Source organism: Lethenteron reissneri, chromosome 5 (assembly GCF_015708825.2).
Source record: "Lethenteron reissneri isolate LAM-NWPU_2019-01 chromosome 5, ASM1570882v1, whole genome shotgun sequence".
NCBI classification, from domain to species: Eukaryota; Metazoa; Chordata; class Hyperoartia; order Petromyzontiformes; family Petromyzontidae; genus Lethenteron; species Lethenteron reissneri.
Window position 1 is genome coordinate 3254030 of NC_083783.1, and position 19691 is coordinate 3273720.

General features: G+C 54.1%; 1 pseudogene; it reads left to right on the plus strand.

The window, feature by feature from the left end:
- The first annotated feature begins 13912 nt into the window (after window positions 1-13912).
- LOC133352840 (uncharacterized protein DDB_G0271670-like) lies at window positions 13913-17927 on the plus strand (annotated as a pseudogene).
- Window positions 17928-19691: the final 1764 nt, after the last annotated feature.

Sequence of the window (19691 nt, forward strand, 5' to 3'; positions counted from 1 at the left end):
CTCTACTCACCCACCCACAACAACAAACGCCATTCGCCACTAAGTGTCGGTGACGTCACCACGACGCTTGTGCCAGGCCATGTGCACCTTGAGGCCACGTGAAGTGTCGAACGCCCGCTGGCAGGAGGTCACGGGGCAGACCCAGGTGCCACGGGTCGACTGACTGAGATAACCACGCACACCCACTAACACTCACTCACTAACACTCACTCACACTCACTCACTAACACTCACTCACACTCACTCACTAACACTCACTCACACTCACTAACACTCATACTCACTCACTAACACTCACTAACACTCACTAACACTCACTCACACTCTGCAGAACAGGGGGAGATAACACAACTTCCACGAAGCAAAAGCGCCTGCGTCGGGTATCGAACTCAGGTGCCCCTTGTATCTGTGAGTCACGAGTGTAAACCCCCATCACCCCCATGCCAGCAATGTTTGTTGTTGTTGTTGTTTGCTGTTGATGATGATGAGTAGGACAGCCATGCCGCTGAGCAGCAGCAGCAGCAGCGGGAGTGAGCGAGTGATGATTGATGAATCAGTGCGAGTCCAAACAAAGACAAAGATCACCCGTATAGCCTTAACAGACTGTTGGGGCAAGTGCTCTTAGCGAGGATCACCTATGACGCTCAGCACGGCACACGAAGTGGCCAACACCATGCCCGACCGCCTTTGTCTTTCCGTTGGCGATGTTTTAACACACCTCAGCTACTCATTGAGACCGAGTCGACCTAGGCGAGGCCCAGGACCGGTTCAGAAAATCGCCGCTGGTTTTGGCCGCGAGCGGGAATCGAACTCGGGTCGCCGCCGGGTTAACAGCCACACACGCACACAACACCCGGGCCCTTCCACATCGTGGGATGTGTTTGGAGAGGCGGCTGGGGGGGGGGGGGAGACGGCGGGGATGGGGGGGGGTCATGGGGGTTCGGTTGCATATCGAGAGATTCAGAAAGCAAATTCCAAAACTAATTAACCGCCCTAATCCCGGGACCACGCGGATGCCGTGCGCGTGACGGAGCAGTGGCCCCTCGGTTCGCTCTCTCGCCCGCGACAACCGGCTTCTGTTGTGTCTCGCCTCCCTGTCCCCTCCCTCTCTATTGTCTATTGTCTTGTTAGATTGTCTCTCGCCTCCCTCTCCCTCGTATTTCTATTGTCTTCTTCTATTGTCTCTGACCTCCCTGTCCCCTCCCTCTCTATTGTCTTGTTATTTTGTCTCTGCCTCCCTGTCCCCTCCCTCTCTTCTCTATTGTCTTGTTAGATTGTCTCTCGCCTCCCTCTCCCTCGTATTTCTATTGTCTTCTTCTATTGTCTCTGACCTCCCTGTCCCCTCCCTCTCTATTGTCTTGTTATTTTGTCTCTGCCTCCCTGTCCCCTCCCTCTCTTCTCTATTGTCTTGTTAGATTGTCTCTCCCCTCCCTCTCCCTCGTATTTCTATTGTCTTCTTCTATTGTCTCTCCCCTCCCTAGTTTATTGTCTTCTTCTATTGTCTCTCACTTCTCTCCCCCTCCATTCCCTATTGTCTTCTCGTGTTGTCTATCCCCCCCTTCCCTCTCCCTCGTGTATCTATTGTCTTCTGCTATTGTCTCTCACCTGTCTCTCCCTCCATTCCCTATTGTCTTTTCCTATTGTCTCTCCCCCTCTCCCCTTACTCTCCCTCGTTTCCCTATTGTCTTCTGCTATTGTCTCTCACCTGTCTCTCCCTTCATTCCCTATTGTCTTATTCGATTGTCTCTCACCGCCCTCTCCCTCTCGTCTCCCTGTTGTCCTCATCTATCGTATCTCCTACCTGGCTCACCCACCCCACCCCCCTGGCACCCCAACCCCCAAAGTGTATCATCATCATCAGCAGCAGCATCAGAGCAAGGCTTGACCTGCACCAATGCCGGTGAACTGTCAGATGTTGCCATTGACAAGGACTGGTTTTGACATTCAGTGTTTCATCAGCAGCAGCAGAGTCGGGCTTGACCTGCACCGATGCTTGTGAACTGCCAGAGGTTGCCATTGGCAAGGGCCCCTCTGTGTTAGACACGGGTCCTGGTTCCACAACGCGGAATAATCCCAACACGGGGAGGGGGCCGGGTAGAGGGGGGGGGGGTCTGTGCTCGGTGGGTTCCCTCCCGTGCACTTTGACATGGTGCACCTCAAAACACACACACGGAGTGGCGAGGCACTTTTACATGGTGCACCCCAAAACACACACACAGAGACACGGAGTGGCGAGGCACTTTTACATGGTGCACCCCAAAACACACACAGAGACACGGAGTGGCGAGGCACTTTTACATGGTGCACCCCAAAACACACACAGAGACACGGAATGGCGAGGTACTTTTACATGGTGCACCCCAAAACACACACAGAGACACGGAGTGGCGAGGCACTTTTACAAGGTGCACCCCAAAACACACAGAGACACGGAATGGCGAGGCACTTTTACAAGGTGCACCCCAAAACACACACAGAGACACGGAGTGGCGAGGCACTTTTACATGGTGCACCCCAAAACACGCACACAGACACGGAGTGGCGAGGCACTTTTACAAGGTGCACCCCAAACACACAGAGACACGGAGTGGCGAGGGACTTTTACACGGTGCACCCCAAAACACACACAGAGACACGGAGTGGCGAGGCACTTTTACATGGTGCACCCCAAAACACGCACACACAGACACGGAGTGACGAGGCACTTTTACATGGTGCACCCCAAAACACACACAGAGACACGGAGTGGCGAGGCACTTTTACAAGGTGCATCCCAAAACACACACAGAGACACGGAGTGGCGAGGCACTTTTACATGGTGCACCCCAAAACACACACAGAGACACGGAGTGGCGAGGTTGTAGAGCGGTTCGTGCTGGGATTTCACAGCCAGGCCAAGCGATTCGACAAACTGGACGGTGCAACAGTAACCCGAACAGTCGTGACGACCCTTAGCCCAGCGCATCGCTCTCGAAGGGAGAGAGAGCGAGAGAGAGGACGACTCAGAGAGAGAGAGAGAAAGGACGACTCAGAGCGAGAGAGAGGACGACTCAGAGAGATAGAGGAAGACTCGAGAGAGGGACGGGACGACTCAGAGAGAGAGGACGACTCAGAGGCGTCAGGAGGAGGAACCACAGGCGAGCGGTTGAAGGCAGCAGCAGCAGCCACGCGGTGAGGATCCGGCACTAGCAACAGTTGGCCATGCTCTGCGGTCCCCTGGCTATTAAGATCTTTCAACCAATTGGTGGTGAGTGTTTATACAAGTCTGGGAAGAAACCAGAGCATCTGGAGAAACCCGCGCGTACGAGGGAGGGGTGTAGGGGGGGTGGTAACATGCTATCCCACACAGATGGAATGGATGGCGATCAGTCCACAATTTGTTCTACTGCCTTCTCGTGGCCACGGTAAGAAGGGGGCTGTGCAACCCATCTGTGCGTGATCCACCACCACACCTCCCTGAAGGACAGCCACGTAGCCAATGGAGTCCCCGAGACGGAGAGAGGGAGGGAGCGGAGCGCGGCTCAAGGTGAGCAGCCGCAAGCAAGGAAGAGATCAGGGCAGGAGGGAGAGGAGGAGGAGCAGAGGGTGGTGGTGGTGGTGGTAGTGATGATGATGAAGGTGGTGGTGGTGATGAGCGTGGTGGTGATGATGGTGATGAGAGGGTGGTGGTGATGATGATGAAGGTGGTGGTGGTGATGAGCGTGGTGGTGATGATGAGAGGGGGGTGATGTTAAAGAGGGTTGTGGTGGTAATGAGGGTGGTGGTGATGATAAGAGAGTGGCGGTGATGATGGTGAGAGGGTGATGGTGGTGATGAGAGGGTGGTAGTGATGATGATGAAGGTGGTGGTGGTGATGAGCGTGGGGGCGATGATGAGAAGGGGGTGATGTTAAAGAGGGTTGTGGTGGTAATGAGCGTGGTGGTGATGATGGTGAGAGGGTGATGGGAGAAGGGAAGACAGAGGGAGAGAATGGAGGAGGAGGAGCGGCGTCTGTTTTCAAAGTGGGCGGCGGCCTGGAGAGGGGAGGGGTCCAGAGTGGGGGCGGCCCACACGCTACAGTCACGTGTGCTACTTGAGGCTGCAGCTGGCCTAGTAGCTGTATGGATGTGGAGACACGGGATGGAACACATGGTGCTTTCTCCAAAATAGAGGTTATTATCGTTAAACCCGCCACCACCCGACACAGGAGATTAGTAAGGTTTGCCACGTAAACAAAACATGCTACTTAGTTACTAGCTCAGCACACCGGTGTATTAGAGAGTAAACCCACAACATCTACAACTCGAGCATCACGTTTTGCTGGCAATTACAACAACCGGCTTCGTCAGGTAATAGCCAGAATTTTTGTAGAATTCCTCCCGTGTCGGTCTTCAACATAGGGGGGGTTAAGGTGATGTCATCGCCGTGGCCTTTCTGTGCTGCCCTGCCCTCTACAGCCGGGAGCATCCACACAGCCCCTGCCTACTCTGCCTGGCGCTCTCAAATCTGATCTCTACCCAGGCCCGGAAGCCTGCCCATCCTGCGAGATGAGACGAGATCGGGGTGCATTCCGCCGGGTATTTTACACCTGCAGGTCTTCAGGGCTATCCTCCAGCAATTAAACCGCCTTCGAATAACCTCACCGTGACACGAGGGCTACATGATGTTGTCATTCGACGTAACCGCCCCCATATTCGCAGTGACAGTCACCTTTATCGAGTGGAATGAAGTGATTTAACAAGAGGCTCAACACCTATGAGAGTTACAATACACTAATTGCAGAGGCGTGAATACATGGTGACTGGAACACATCAAGGATGTACCGCTATTATGCGGTATGACAGGATGCTGCATCACAAATAGACATTGCGTAGCCCAAATCAATGTCATTACCAAAGAAACAAGAACAAACTCACAACAACCAGTCACATTTACTCGTACGACCACCAAGCAAGCAACAATGCCGTAAACCACAAATAACACAATCAGGATTCAACAGGCTTCCCCAGAGAATTCCGGCCAAGCTGCTGGGCCTAAACGCACATGCCACCACGCGCACTCAAAGGCACATCCAGGCCACTGAATCTGAATATCATTCACACCAGCAGAAACAATCTAAAATAAGCAATAATAATTATAACACTGGTCAACACACTTTAAGGTATTCCAACGGTTTTAAGGTAATTTTGGGGTGCTGATTCCAAATCTGGCATCAGTTTTTGTCTATCACATCAGGTTTTTGAGATATCAAATATTGCATTTTCAATAAAAACTGCAGAAGAAAAATATTAAATAAATGTGGATATCTACATAAAATGATATTATAAACACACTATCCTAAAAATACAGCACCATATTTTAACACTAAAGCAGTCACTGACTCGCTACAACTTGCAATCATAAGTGACAGAGTTAATTTCGGGTAAAATCAATGAAAATGGGGTATGCCGATAGCATAAAAATTAGATGTGATAGAGCAAATCTGAGATCAGATTTGGAATCAGCACCCTGAAATTAGTCTAAAACAGCTGCAAAAGTCCAGGCCAGAAAAAACTGTATTTTTTTGTTGACCAGTGTAATCAGCGAGTAACAGGTCCGGCTTTCTTTGAAAGGGCCTTCTCGAAAAAGGCTTTGCCAGTAAATCCGCCACCAAATCCATATCTTCTCGTTCCTTCAGCCATTGTGCGTAAGAAAAACAACAGGGCTAAGTAAAAATCTAAACAAAAAAATCTAAAGCACTACATCTAAAAATGTAAACGTCACGAAAGAAAGTTTAAAAAAATCGTTGATTATGCTACGTTACGTGCTAGCCAGTTTTACTTCAGTTAGCTAACTGGCCCTCCGATCACACCACACGAACAAGGCTAACGTAGGCGGCTAGGCCAGCTAGAAGGCTCCGGCGTGTCAAAGAACACGCCCACAATGGCAAACTCGACATCTGATTGGTTAATGAATATGACGATCAATAACATCGTCCCCATTTGCTTCAACAGCAGAGGGGATTCACTCGACATTCTGAAGGCCTCAGGGTAGATTTCTTTACCCGGAGACAGCACAGGTGGAAAATCCTATTGGATAAAAGCTCTAATTTATATGAGCTGCACTAGAAGCAGCGCATCTGAGGGAGAGAGTAGCAATGAAATTACGTTAGTAGACTGATAGGAACGAACTTTGTAAAGTACATATAGCATTAATGAATATATATTAAAATTATAAAAATTGAATTTTCTGATTCTCACGATCTCTAGGCCAGCAGAGAAGGCCTTGCTCGCCTCTGCTTGGTCATAGGCCCAACATAATTTGTGTTCATATTCATGGTTCTTTCGGTAAATCATAAAATCATAAAAATAAAACATAATAAGATAAAATTCGATCATAATAAGATAAAATTCTATCTAATTATGTCTTGTTTTTATTATTTTATTAGTTCCCTTCTACGTGACTTTACCGAAAGAACCAAGAATATGAATCCATGCAGTCACGAAATAAACTTTAAATCGAAATATAATTTGTGTTGCGTATCGTAGAGTCTGGATATTGAACCGGGATCTGACGGAGAGTGACCTTGCCAGTGACGACATCGCAGTGGTTTACCGGTTCAAGTCAAGTCTGACTCCGCTGCTGCTGATGAGAGACTGAATGTCGAAACCGGTCCAGAGTTAAATTTCGATTTAAAGTTTTCGTGACTGCAGGGATTCATCTTCTTGGTTCTTTCGGTAAAGTCACGTAGAAATAAAATAATAAAATAATAAAAATTAAACAATACAATAATTCTCACGACGTTTCGGCCACAACGCAAGCAGCCGTCCTCAGGTGAAGAAAAGGTCTGTCGGAAAGACAGCGTCTGAATGAGACGCTGTCTGAATGGGACGCTGTCTTTCCGACAGACCTGTTCTTCACCTGAGGACGGCTGCTTGCGTTGTGGCCGAAACGTCGTGAGAAATATTTTATTATTTTTATTATTTCATTATTTCCCTTCTACGTAACTTTACCGAAAGAACCAAGAAGACGGTCCAGAGTTGTTTTCATTTCAGTTTCATTTATTAGGTACAGCCCTGTGAGCCATTCGGCTCTTGAATCGGGTGCAACCGCAACACACAAAAAACTAAAACACGTTTAACGAACGCTGCTGAAATGATGCCCTCTCCAAAGGAAAGCCGTGTGTGTGTGTGGCTGATGATTGTGTAGAATATAATTTTGTTTGACGTGGATGGACAGAGATGGGAAGGAATGAGGCACATCGTCTGCTCATCGATTTGGTAATTTACCAACACTCAGCACTGCGCAGCATTCCTTGCACAAAGGGCTCTCAGATTTATGACCACGCGTTCAGTTCTATTGAGTTGGTGGTCTGGACAATGCTGAACGCTTTTGTACACACAAGGCTGTCACCCTCCGTGTGCTGTTGAATCTCCGTACCGGGGATGGTGAACGGGAATTTGTGCGCGAGATTATGGGGAGGGGTGGCGCAGTGGTTAACCCCTCGCGCTACGAGTTCGATTCTTGCTCACGACCAACAACAGTGATGCTCATCTGAACAGGTCCTGGGCCTCCCCTAGGTCGACTCAGCCTCAAACGAGTACCTGGCGTGGTGTGTAGTAAACATCACCACCGGCCTTCATAGGTGCTCGCTAACAGCCTGTTGAAGACTACATTGGGGGATCTTTGTCTCTGTCTGCGCAGGAGTGCACCAGCACATATCAACGCGTCGAACGGCAGAACTGTTACCGCAAAATGATGAATGAATAACAGGCGACGTTTCGGACAATTGGCCTTTTTCATGGCAGAGCCCGTGCGATGTTGAGTTGTGTGGGGGGGTGAGGAGAGCTCCGTTAGGTTGGAACGCGTGAGGAGGGAAAGGCAACGACCCCCCGTATAGCCTGCACGGGCTGTTGGGGCAAGTGCTGCTAGCAGCAGCAGCAGCTATGAAGGTTGCCACTGGGCACCTACCAAGGGGTTGTCGTGGCTAAGATCACGCCCGGACCGTCTTTGTCTTCTCCCTCAGCGCCGATGTTCACACACACGGAGCTCGGTGCACTCGTTGAAGGGTGAGTCGAGGTTGACGCACACACACACACACACCGGTGAACATACACACACGGGTGAACACACACACACGTGAACACACACGGGTGAACATATACACACGGGTGAACACACACACACGGGTGAACACACACACGGGTGAACACACACACTTAAACACACACACACCGGTGAACATACACACACGGGTGAACACACACACACACGTGAACACACACACGGGTGAACACACACACGGGTGAACACATACACACGGGTGAACACACACACTTAAACACACACACACACTTAAACACACACAGACACCGGTGAACATACACACACGGGTGAACACACACACGGGTGAACACACACACGGGTGAACACATACACACGGGTGAACACACACACTTAAACACACACACACTTAAACACACACACACACACCGGTGAACATACACACACGGGTGAACACACACACACACACGGGTGAAAACACACACACGGGTGAACATACATTATCGGGTGAACACACACACGTGAACACACACACACACGGGTGAACACACACACACACGGGTGAACACGCACAACAGGCGTGAATGGGAGCACAGGCAAAGAATTGGGAGGGAGGGGTGAGGGGGGGTTTCTGCGTGCCTGGATGTGAATGAACGCTTCTGATTGGCCGTCACCTCGATTAAACTCCCTCCCCCCCATCCTCTCCTTACCCCTCCCCTCACCCTTTTATGTGTGCGCTCTTTTCAATTCAACCACAGCAATGAGCAGCAGCAGCAGCACCCCTCCCCTCCACCCCCCTCCCGTCTCCCCCAATTCCCACCCCTCCCCCCCTGCCTCACATCTCGCCCGGTCACAGGATTCTCCCCCCCCCCTCCTCCTCTCTCCCTCCCTCCCCTCGTCCCCTTCATTCACACGCCCCTAACTCCACCTCTCTACATTCTCACGGCAGAGCTTCGTTACTTCGCTGTAACTTGGCAGCGGGGTGAGGGAGAAGGGGGGTGGGGGGGGGTAATAACGCAAAGCAGTGGCAGCCGGGGAAGAGAGAACGCGTTCGGCGGGACGCGCGACGTGGAGATGGAGCGAGCAATTCAATCGCCCGAGCGTGCATCATCTTCATCATCACCATCGTCCTCGCAGCAGAAGCAGCAGTGGCTTCTGGGCGCAGCCATCGGACAGAGGCGGTTGTCACTGCTGCATCGCGCGGCGCTTTCAGATGCGCTTCTGCGGTCGTCTGGAACACTCTGCCGACCGATGTTAGGAAGCCGCTGCAAGCGATGCACTTTTAATTCATCATCTGGATTGACAAAACAATTCCTTCAGAGCTGCTTTTTGTGTTTAGTTTGTTGTGCTTGACCCGCGGTTGGCTACGTACGGGGCGATAGAAGTTAAACGTACGCACATCATCATTAAGACCACAGAGCGAGAAGCCGCTTCGTTGAGCCATCGTTTGTGGCCAGGTCGCTTCTGAAAAAGAAGCCGATAGTTCAGTGGGCTGTAGCTGATAGAATAAAAAAAAAGTTTCGTTTTATTTTTTTATCCATGATCTGTTTACCTTTCCTCTACTTTGCTCTCATATCGTGTTTTTTGTCCGTGAAAAATTGTTTCATAGCTCATCGGATTCCTCCAGGATAAATACGTATCATGATTCTGAACACCACGATACCGTACGATGGTCACGTTATGACTAAATTAAACTATAAAACTTGGTTTTATTTTACCAGGCAAGGCCCTGTTTTCAGAAGCGGCCAGGCCACAAATGATAGCTCAACGAAGTGGCTTATCATGTTGTAATTTATGTCAGCCAAATACTCGAAAGGCATGTTTATACATGTAGAGGGAAACCTCGGAGGACCCCGAAAAAAATCCACGAGATCACGGAGAGAGAGAGAGACACGAAAACTACAAATATACAGCAGCAGGCGTCAGGGTTGGGATCGAACCCACGACCTCCTGTATAACAGGCGAGGTAGTTAACATCTCCTAGCCACCGTGACACCCCTGTAGTTAACATCTAGATGTGTCAACATCTCTCTCAATGACACAGAGAGCGAGAGGGATGCAGAGAGAGAGAGAGAGAGACGCGAGGATTAGAGCCAAGAATGATTTCCAGGTTAATGGAAATCATTCATCTCGACCCGTGGGTCAAGAACCCTGCCCTTGATGGGGTGCTTGACCCGCGGTCGAACTTAATAATACTCATAGCGGAGTGCCAGCCAAAGGATGGAACGCGTCTGAGAGCCGAGATACGATACGTCCGCTGCAGAGATGGAGCGATGGAATATTAGATCGGCTCGTGTGCCAGTGCTGTAGTCGAAACGGCGGCTCCATAACCGAGTTGGATTCCGGGCCACGGCTACCATCTGGGGCGAGTGATACCATCAAACCTGCACTGACCCCAGCGTGGTGAAGTAAGGTTAAAACAAAATCTCACAGCGACGTCATTCGTGCGGATCGCGACAGGTCGATTCCGGCTCACGTGCGGATCTACTCGTGGAATCGCGAGCGCGAATCGCGTCGTGTCGAGGAATCGATGGATCGATCCGTCGTGCTCTGACACGAATAGCAAAGTGTCCGAGTTCTGCTAAGAGAAACGGTGCGAGCGAGTTGTGGTTTTTGAGCGTGCGTGCATGCGTGCACTTGCCCCAACAGTCCGTTAAGACTATATGGGGGATCTTTGTCTTTGTATGGGGGAGCGGTGGCGCGGTGGTTTGCGCGCTGCTCAACGGACGCGGCGACCCGAGTTCGATTCCCGCTCACCAGTGACGATTATCTGAACTGGTCGTAGGCCTCTCCTAGGTCGACTCAGCCTCAAATGAGTACCTGGTTGCGGTGTGTAAACATCATCGGGCGTGGTACTGGCCACTCACCACCTCGCCTGGCGTGTCGGCCTTCATAGGCGTTATTCCCTAGCAGCACTCTGCCAAAGCTGTAACGGGCGATCTTCGTCTTTGTGTGTGAGAAACGTGAACTCCTCTCAAGGAACATCTGTGACGGTTTGCAACATTCAGGCCGGCCTGCCTACGATCCGTCTTGGGTTTAACCGGACGGGATTGTGTGACGAGCTCACATATCCTTGAAAGATCTGGACACAGTCCCACAAGTGAGCTCCTCCGGCAGGCGAGGAGGCTCCTTTGGGGCTGGAGCGTGTCGCTCGCTTGCCAGGCCACCGCATGCCGAAACAGCTTTTGTATGGCCGCAGAGATGGGGCTAAATGGGCGCGGTACGGGCTATAGAAGTGGTGGACTGATGATGTGGTACAGGAGGATGTGGAGTTGATTGGACTCGCTGATGATGACCGGTGTCAAGATTGGCCACTGCGGAAGAGACTCTAGAAGGACGCTACTGGGGAGTTGGAGGCAGTCGCCCTCCAGCAGCGAAGGAGGGCAGAGAAGCAACGCTCACAACAACGATCAGAGCGGCGGGTGGTTAAAACGCAGAGAATTGGCACATTGGGGAGCACAGGCGGTGCATCTGTCGGTCATCTCAGTGCGTCAACCCATGGCACCTGGGTCTGTTCCGTGACCGACCTGCCGGCAGGCCTTCGACACTTCACGCGGCCTCATAGTGCACCTAGCATGGCACGAGCGCCGTGGTGACGTCACCGCCACTTAGTGGCGTGTGTCGGCGTGTGTCTGTGCGTGTGCGTGCCTGCATAAGGAGCGGTGGCGCAGTAGTTATGGCACTGCGGTTTCGAATCCTGTGTCCTGAGTTTGATTTCCGCTCACGGTCACCAACCCCTCCCCTAGGTCGCCTCAGCCTTAAATGAGTTCTTGGTGCGGTGTGTTAACAGTACTCGGAAGACAAAGGCGACAGGGCGGGCGTGGTGCTGGCCACCCATCCACCCCAATCGTGTGCCGTGCGGGGCTTCATAGGTGTTACTCGCTGGCAGTACTTGCCCAAAACAGCCTGTTAATGCTACACGGGGAATATTTGTCTTTGTGCCTTCCAATTACAACCCCCGCCATGTGTTAGACGGGAGGGCCGTGCGTGTACGTCGTGGTTTAACACGCGGCCGCAGTATTAACCAGGGCGGGCGCACCGTGTCGAACCGCGATCTTTTCACAGCGAGTGGCGACCGCGTTCCGGCCAGAACTGTGCCTCGTTTTCTGCGCCCGTCCCCGCGCCTGCTTTCTCTCTCTGTGTGGATCAAACCTCACCCCCCCCCCACTCACACACCCCCCCCACGTTTCCCTATCCCCCGTAGTGCCCCCCTCTCCTCCTCCTCCTCCTCCTTCCCCTCGGCCGCCCTACCCCCCCCCCCCCTCTCTCCTTGTGCGTGTTCCCTTGGGGAGTTGGCAGGGGAACCGATAGATCCCCGGCAAGCGAGCGGAGGAGGGTCCGGGGGTGTGCGATGGGGGTGTGGGATGGGGGTGTGCGATGGGGGTGTGCGATGGGGGTGTGCGATGGGGGTGTGCGATGGGGGTGTGGGATGGGGGTGTGGGATGAGGGTGTGGGATGGGGGTGTGGGATGGGGGAGTGGGATGGGGGTGTGGGATGGGGGAGTGGGATGGGGTGTGTGATGGGGGTGTGGGATGGGGGTGTGGGATGGGGGTGTGGGATGGGGGTGTGGGATGGGGGTGTGGGATGGGGGTGAGGGATGGGGGTGTGAGATGGGGGTGTGGGATGGGGGTGTGGGATGGGGGAGTGGGATGGGGGTGTGGGATGGGGGTGTGGGATGGGGGTGTGGGATGGGGTGTGGGATGGGGGTGTGGGATGGGGGTGTGGGATGAGGATGTGGGATGGGGGTGTGGGATGGGGGTGTGGGGTGGGGGTGTGGGATGGGGGTGTGGGATGGAGGTATGGGATGGGGGAGTGGGATGGGGTGTGGGATGGGGGGGGGGGGCTGTCGTCTCTACCTCTCTCGGCTCTCCACTCCCTCTCTCTCTGTCCTCTCCGCAGCGCTCCCAAGTCAATAGTAACGAGTTCCTCTCTCTCTCCCGCTCTCCCAGGACCCGGGCCGTCACGCACTACTTACAATTGAAAGTTTTGGAAGAGAGAAGAGAGAGGGGGGCGGGGGGGGGGCAAGGCGGGGGGGTGGTGGCAGTGGAGGAGTCTGATTGGGGGGGGGTTCGATGCGGGCAGCCCCCCCCCTCCCCCTCTCTTGAGAACCATGAAGATTGTATTGTATTGATATTTACCAAAGAAAATACGCTGAAGGGTTTTCTTAATTAATGTACAGGGCCTTGTTTAGAAGATGGAAACTTCTGGACCCCCCCCCCCAACCAGCCCCCCCCCCCGCATCACCCCTCCCCCCGTCCCCTGCAGAAGTTTCTCGATCCGCCTCCGGGAGTAAGGGAAGGATGAGGGCGCGGCTGCTGCAGAGGTCACTGACGAGTAGCTTGGGGTGACACTCAGTGACGGACACGGGGGGGGGGGGGACACGTGGGGCAGTGAGAAGCTGACGCGGAGCTACTGACATCAAGATCGTTGATCTTCACCCAGCAGCAGATCGCCACCCTGACCGCTCACGCGAGCTGCGTGCCCTTGAGCGAGCCTGGTGGCGTCGGAGCAGCCAAAGAACGGAACGCGTCTGAGGTCGACGTCCGTCACGGAGATGGAGCGATTAAATCAGTCCACGCTGGACCGATCGCCGGCTGGAGGCCTTCGTCCAGCAGTGGGTTGAACATGGCTGATGGTGGTGACGATGATGATGACGATGATGATGACCGTCATGAACCCACCGCGTTCGGGTTGAGCCGAAACGTTGGGTACTAAAATCGGTGCCTGAAGAAGCTCCCGGCACGTGGACAAAGACAAAGATCCCCCGTATAACATTGACAGACTGTCGGGGCAAGCGCGTGTGTGTTGGTGGTCGCCACGATGCACTTGGCCCTGTGGAAGCAGCAGCAGCTGTAGCAGCAGCAGCAGTAGCAGCAGCAGCAGTAGCAGCAGCAGTAGCAGCAGCAGTAGCAGCAGCAGCAACAGTAGCAGCAGCAGCAGCGAGGGTTGGTGAATCACCACACAGATGGGTTTGAAACTCCCTTCCCGTTGGCAGTCGATGAGGAGCCGTTCCCTTTGTGATTTGTGACTCGCCAGGTAGCCGGGGGGTACAGCAGCAGTGTGGACTCCGCCTGTATCGTCTGCATGGGATAGAGTGTTTCCCCCTCGCACGCGTGGGTGTTCTCTGAGGGCTCCTGTGCCCTCCCTCTCTCTTGCTCGTCCATCATAGTTGATGAAACAAAACTCATCATTACTGTCATTGGAAGATTACATCTCAATATGTAGAGGACCGCAGAGCTTGGGAAATTGTTGGAAGCTCCTCGTTCCCACCGCAGGGCTGAGTCGTCCTCTCTCCCTGAGTCGCCCTCTCTCTCTCTGAGTCATCCTCTCTCTGAGTCGTCCTCTCTCTGAGTCGTCCTCTCTCTCTCTGAGTCGTCCTCTCTCTCTGATTCGCCCACTCTCTCTCTGAGTCGTCTTTCTCTAGCGAGCGAACACCGCGTGCGTGACGGCTTGACAGGGAAGTTCAAGTTTCAAGTTGAATCCCTGTGCCCAGGCAATAACTCCTGAGCGATAGACGGAGTCTCAGGCGTGACTGGCCTGGGTCACCAACAAGACGACCAAAAGCGAGCGCACCACGGATCAGTGCCCCGCAACAGCAGCAAAGCGAAAATAAATCGGCGCAAAAACAACAGCGGCGGCGGCGTCATCGCTCGAAAGACGTCAAAGACATCGCACGGCGAATCAGTGACTTTAAGAATGAACTTCCCTATGCAGCGTCACCCTTCGGCTCGGACAGCTGTTACGGAAGAACCACTTCCTTGTACTCGAGGTATTCTGAAGGCCCCCCCCATCCCCCACCCCCACCCTCCGTCCCCCTGCCGCGGTTGAGATTTGCCGGACAACGCAATCATGCAGGATATCCTTGGTCTGGCCCAGGTGGTCGCGCAACCAAAATAACAAAGATGAGACTTTTTTTTGGCTTCCGAATTCGCGTACAAAACTCCACAATTCAAGAGACGCGATGCTCTGTGTGAAGAGCCGCAGGAAGCTGACCCCTGGCCTGGCCCCAGTCGGCTGTGTGCTCCCCATGGTGGCTCCCAGTGGCACGAGGCTCACGCAGTGAGTCGAGTCCCCACGTGGGGTTCCCGTGGGATCTCCGTGGGATCCCTGTGGGGTCCCTGTGGGGTCCCTGCAGGCCCAGCCGCTTGATGATGGTGGTGGTGGTGGTACACAGGTCCGGGCACCACTGCTAACACGGTGTGAGTGAGGCCACCTCATCAGCCACCTCATCAGTCACCTCATCAGCCACCTCATCAGCCACTTCATCAGCCACTTCATAAACCACCTCATCAGCCACCTCATCAGCCATCTCATCAACCACTTCATCAGCCACCTCATCAGCCACCTCATCAACCACTTCATCAGCCACCTCATCAGCCATCTCATCAACCACTTCATCAGCCACCTCATCAGCCACCTCATCAACCACTTCATCAGCCACCTCATCAGCCATCTCATCAACCACTTCATCAGCCACCTCATCAGCCATCTCATCAACCACTTCATCAGCCACCTCATCAGCCATCTCATCAACCACTTCATCAACCACCTCATCAGCCACCTCATCAGCCACCTCATCAGCCACCTCATCAGCCACCTCATCAGCCACTTCATCAGCTACCTCATCAGCCACCTCATCAGCCACTTCATCAGCCACCTCATCAGCCACCTCATCAGCCACCTCATCAGCCACTTCATCAGCCACCTCATCAGCCACCTCATCAGCCACTTCATCAGCTACCTCATCAGCCACCTCATCAGCCACTTCATCAGCTACCTCATCAGCCACCTCATCAGCCACCTCATCAGCCATTTCATCAGCTACCTCATCAGCCACCTCATCAGCTACTTCATCAGCTACCTCATCAGCCACCTCATCAGCTACTTCATCAGCCACCTCATCAGCCATTTCATCAGCTACCTCATCAGCTACCTCATCAGCCACCTCATCAGCTACCTCATCAGCCACCTCATCAGCCCTTTCATCAGCTACCTCATCAGCCACCTCATCAGCTACTTCATCAGCTACCTCATCAGCCACCTCATCAGCCACCTCATCAGCCACTTCATCAGCCACCTCATCAGTCCCCTCATCAGCCACTTCATCAGCCACCTCATCAGTCCCCTCATCAGCCACTTCATCAGCCACCTCATCAGCCACCTCATCAGCCACCTCATCAGCCACTTCATCAGCCACCTCATCAGCCACCTCATCAGCCACTTCATCAGCCACCTCATCAGCCACTTCATCAGCCACCTCATCAGCCACCTCATCAGCCACCTCAGCAGCCACCTCATCAGCCACCTCATCACGCACCTCATCAGCCACCTCATCAGCCACCGCATCAGCCACTTCATCAGCCACCTCATCAGCCACCTCATCAGCCATCTCATCAGCCACCTCATCAGCCAACTCATCAGCCACCTCATCAGCCATCTCATCAGCCACTTCATCAGCCATCTTATCAGCCATCTCGTCAGCCACCTCGTCAGCCACCTCATCAGCCACCTCGTCAGCCACCTCATCAGCCATCTCGTCAGCCACCTCATCAGCCACTTCATCAGCCACCTCATCAGCCACTTCATCAGCCACCTCGTCAGCCACTTCATCAGCCACCTCGTCAGCCACTTTATCAGCCACCTCATCAGCCACTTCATCAGCCATCTCATCAGCCACCTCATCAGCCACCTCATCAACCACCTCATCAGCCACCTCATCAGCAGGGAGTGTGCGCGACTTGGAGTCGTCTTGCTGTGTGAGGAGCGGTGGTGCAGTGGTTAGCGCTTCGCTGCGCCATGAACCCGGCGACCCAAGTTCGATTCCCGCTCACGGCCACCAACACCACAGGCTTGATGGTGTGGCTGGAACTACGCCTGGCCGCCTTTGTCTCCCCAGTGGCGATGTTAACGCGCGCCTGTTTGTTTTTATGTTGGGTGCTCCGATTTCCTCCCACGTGAATCATAAACACATCCATTATTAATTGGACGAGCACATCTTTATACAATAACAACATCAACAGCAGGACCCGTCATACAAATAGAGGACTCAGCGTGCCTATCCTGGATAAATAAATAACGATGAATCATACGATATTATTTTTATTAAAAAAAAAAGTTTTGCCGGCTGGCGGGCTTGCTGACTGCGTCCGATCTGTTGCTCTTAGCATCCGATCTCCTATAACGGTCACATCCACAGTACGCTCGGCTTGCTAGTCAACATTATAACCTCGTGATGTCGTGGTGGGAGTTGCTAGTAAACATTATAAACTCGTGATGTTGTGGTGGGAGTTACTAGTTAACATTATAAACTCGTGATGTCGTGATGGGGGTTGTCCACTACAAAGCCGGGCACGGGTTGGACTCGGGGAGCGGAGCGAGTGGTTACGTAACGGCGCATTGGGCACAGAGAGGCCCTTTCACGGACCCCCCCCCCATCCCCTCGCCCCCCCCCCCCACTCCAGACCCCCTTTGTGCGCCGTGGAGTTCCTGGCTCGGCCTCCACTCCGCCGCGACAAAGGGGGTGTGTGGAGGGAGGGGGGGGATCAACGCGCCCCCTTAATCCCCTCGCCCCCCCCCCCCTCGCTCGGCTTCACCGCGTGAGGCTGGCACGGAGGGGATCTGCTCGGGCCTGACGTGACGCTTCCGCTCAGTAAGCAACAACCACCACCACCAGCAGCAGCAGCACAGCAACCACAACAACAACCACAGCAACCACAACAACAGAGACTCACAATCACCGCCACCCCTTCACAGTCCATGCGCGCATCCCCCCGTCACCCCCCCCCCCCCTCATGCTCACAAGGGAACCATTGTGCGCATGGCTTCACAGTCAAGCCACGTCCCCCCTCCCTCCCCCCCGTTACCATCATTTAGCCAGAGCCATGCTCGACCCACTGCTCGACTAAGACCTCGTCCCTGAGTCCCCGCCGCGGCCGCCTCGCACGCTCCACTGATGGAGCAGCAGCCCCTATCGGGAGCTGCTTTCGGCGCTCCGTCTCCTGTGACAAAGTTCGTTCAACTCTCTCTCTCTCTCGGGCGCGTTTAGTTTCCTCCTATCACCGTCCCCTCTCTTCGTTCATTGAATCCCTAGCGATCCCAATCCTTCACTCACTCTGGGCATCCTTCACTCCTTCCGCTGCCTCGCTCCGATTCATTCATTCATTCATTCCCTCCCCTCTCTTCCCTCCCGCCTTTCCATTCATTCATTAATCCCCCCCACCACCACCACCACCCTCCCACCCACCCAACTTAATTCAACAAAACAAGTTTGGCGATGTTGCTGCCTCCGCTGCGTTGGCAGCGGTTCACCGGGAGAAACAACAGCAACAACTCACATAGGCGACGTTTCGGACAATGACCCTTCCTTCTTTATTACCCTCCATCCATGCCTCTCGCTACCTTTGTTATACTCTCTCTCTCTCACCAGTACGGACCCCACGAGTATCGTCTGGGACTTGCGCGGGCGATGAGGTGGGACGAGGAGGAGGAGGGGGGGGGGGGTGGAGGAGGGGGGGTGGAGGGGGTGGAGGGGGGGGGGCTGTTGGCGAGGGCGAGGGGATTGGGGGGTTGGGGTCACCTGGGCACGGGGGGAGGTTCGCGCACAGCTGCGACCCCCCCCCCCCCCCCGCGCAGGCCTCATCGCACGCGAGGCGGAGATACAAAGACGCGCAGGGCGGGGGAGAGGCAAACACCGCCGCTAGATCTCGGGCACCACGTGACGCCTCTACCCAGCCCCCCATCCCCACGCCGTACTTTACTGTAGCAGTCGTCTTCCCGTGTCGCGACAGCAAAGGGAAGAAGGGTCATGCCCGAAACGTCGCCACTTTGTATACATTTATACTGGTAGGAACTTCCTGGTTACATCAGCCCACAGGGGATTATTGTGTCCATCGTGCAGGGAGGGGCTGGGTGGGGAGGGGAGGGAGGGGTTGGGTGGGGAGGGTGGGGCTGGGTGGGGAGGGGCTGGGTGGGGCTGGGTGGGGGGTGGGAGGGGTGGGAGGGGTGGGGCTGGGTGGAGAGAGGCTGGTCACCCCGTGGTGCCCTTATAAAACTCAACGTTTAACCTACTCACGCCGGCTTGTGCCCGCCCTCACAGTCGGGCATATTTGCGGAATACACCACGCCGCCGTTGACCCTGGCCATTGACCGAGCAACCCAACGTTCCTACCAGCTCCCTCCGCAGGAATGCGTTATAGCGTTCTCCTGCTGCCCGTCAGCGAGTGATCACTGACTAATGCGTTGAGTGTGGGTGGGGAGGAAGAGGGAGATTATGAAACAGAGCCGCTCGATCCCCCGCCCCCCCAGTCCCCCGCCCCCATCCCCCCGCCCCTCGCTTCTCGTCCCTCCTGAGGCTGGGTCCGCGCTAATGCGCGAAATGAATTGTGGCGTGTGACTGGCGCCTTAATTAAATGACGGGAGAGCTGAGAAGGAAGGAGGGGAGGGGATGAGGTGTGAGCGGGGGCGACGGGGGGTGATCAGGGAACGGGACGAGGTGAATCTGTCGGCAAGCAGTGGTAATTGGAAGAGGTGTGGTGATGATGATGGTGATGATGGTGATGATGGGTTTAAGAGCCATCGTGATCTCCTGTTCAGATGAACGTCGCGGTGTCGGTGCTCATCTCCCGTGTACAGCCCCGGGACAAACGTTGAAAGTTCCAGAGTATATTCGT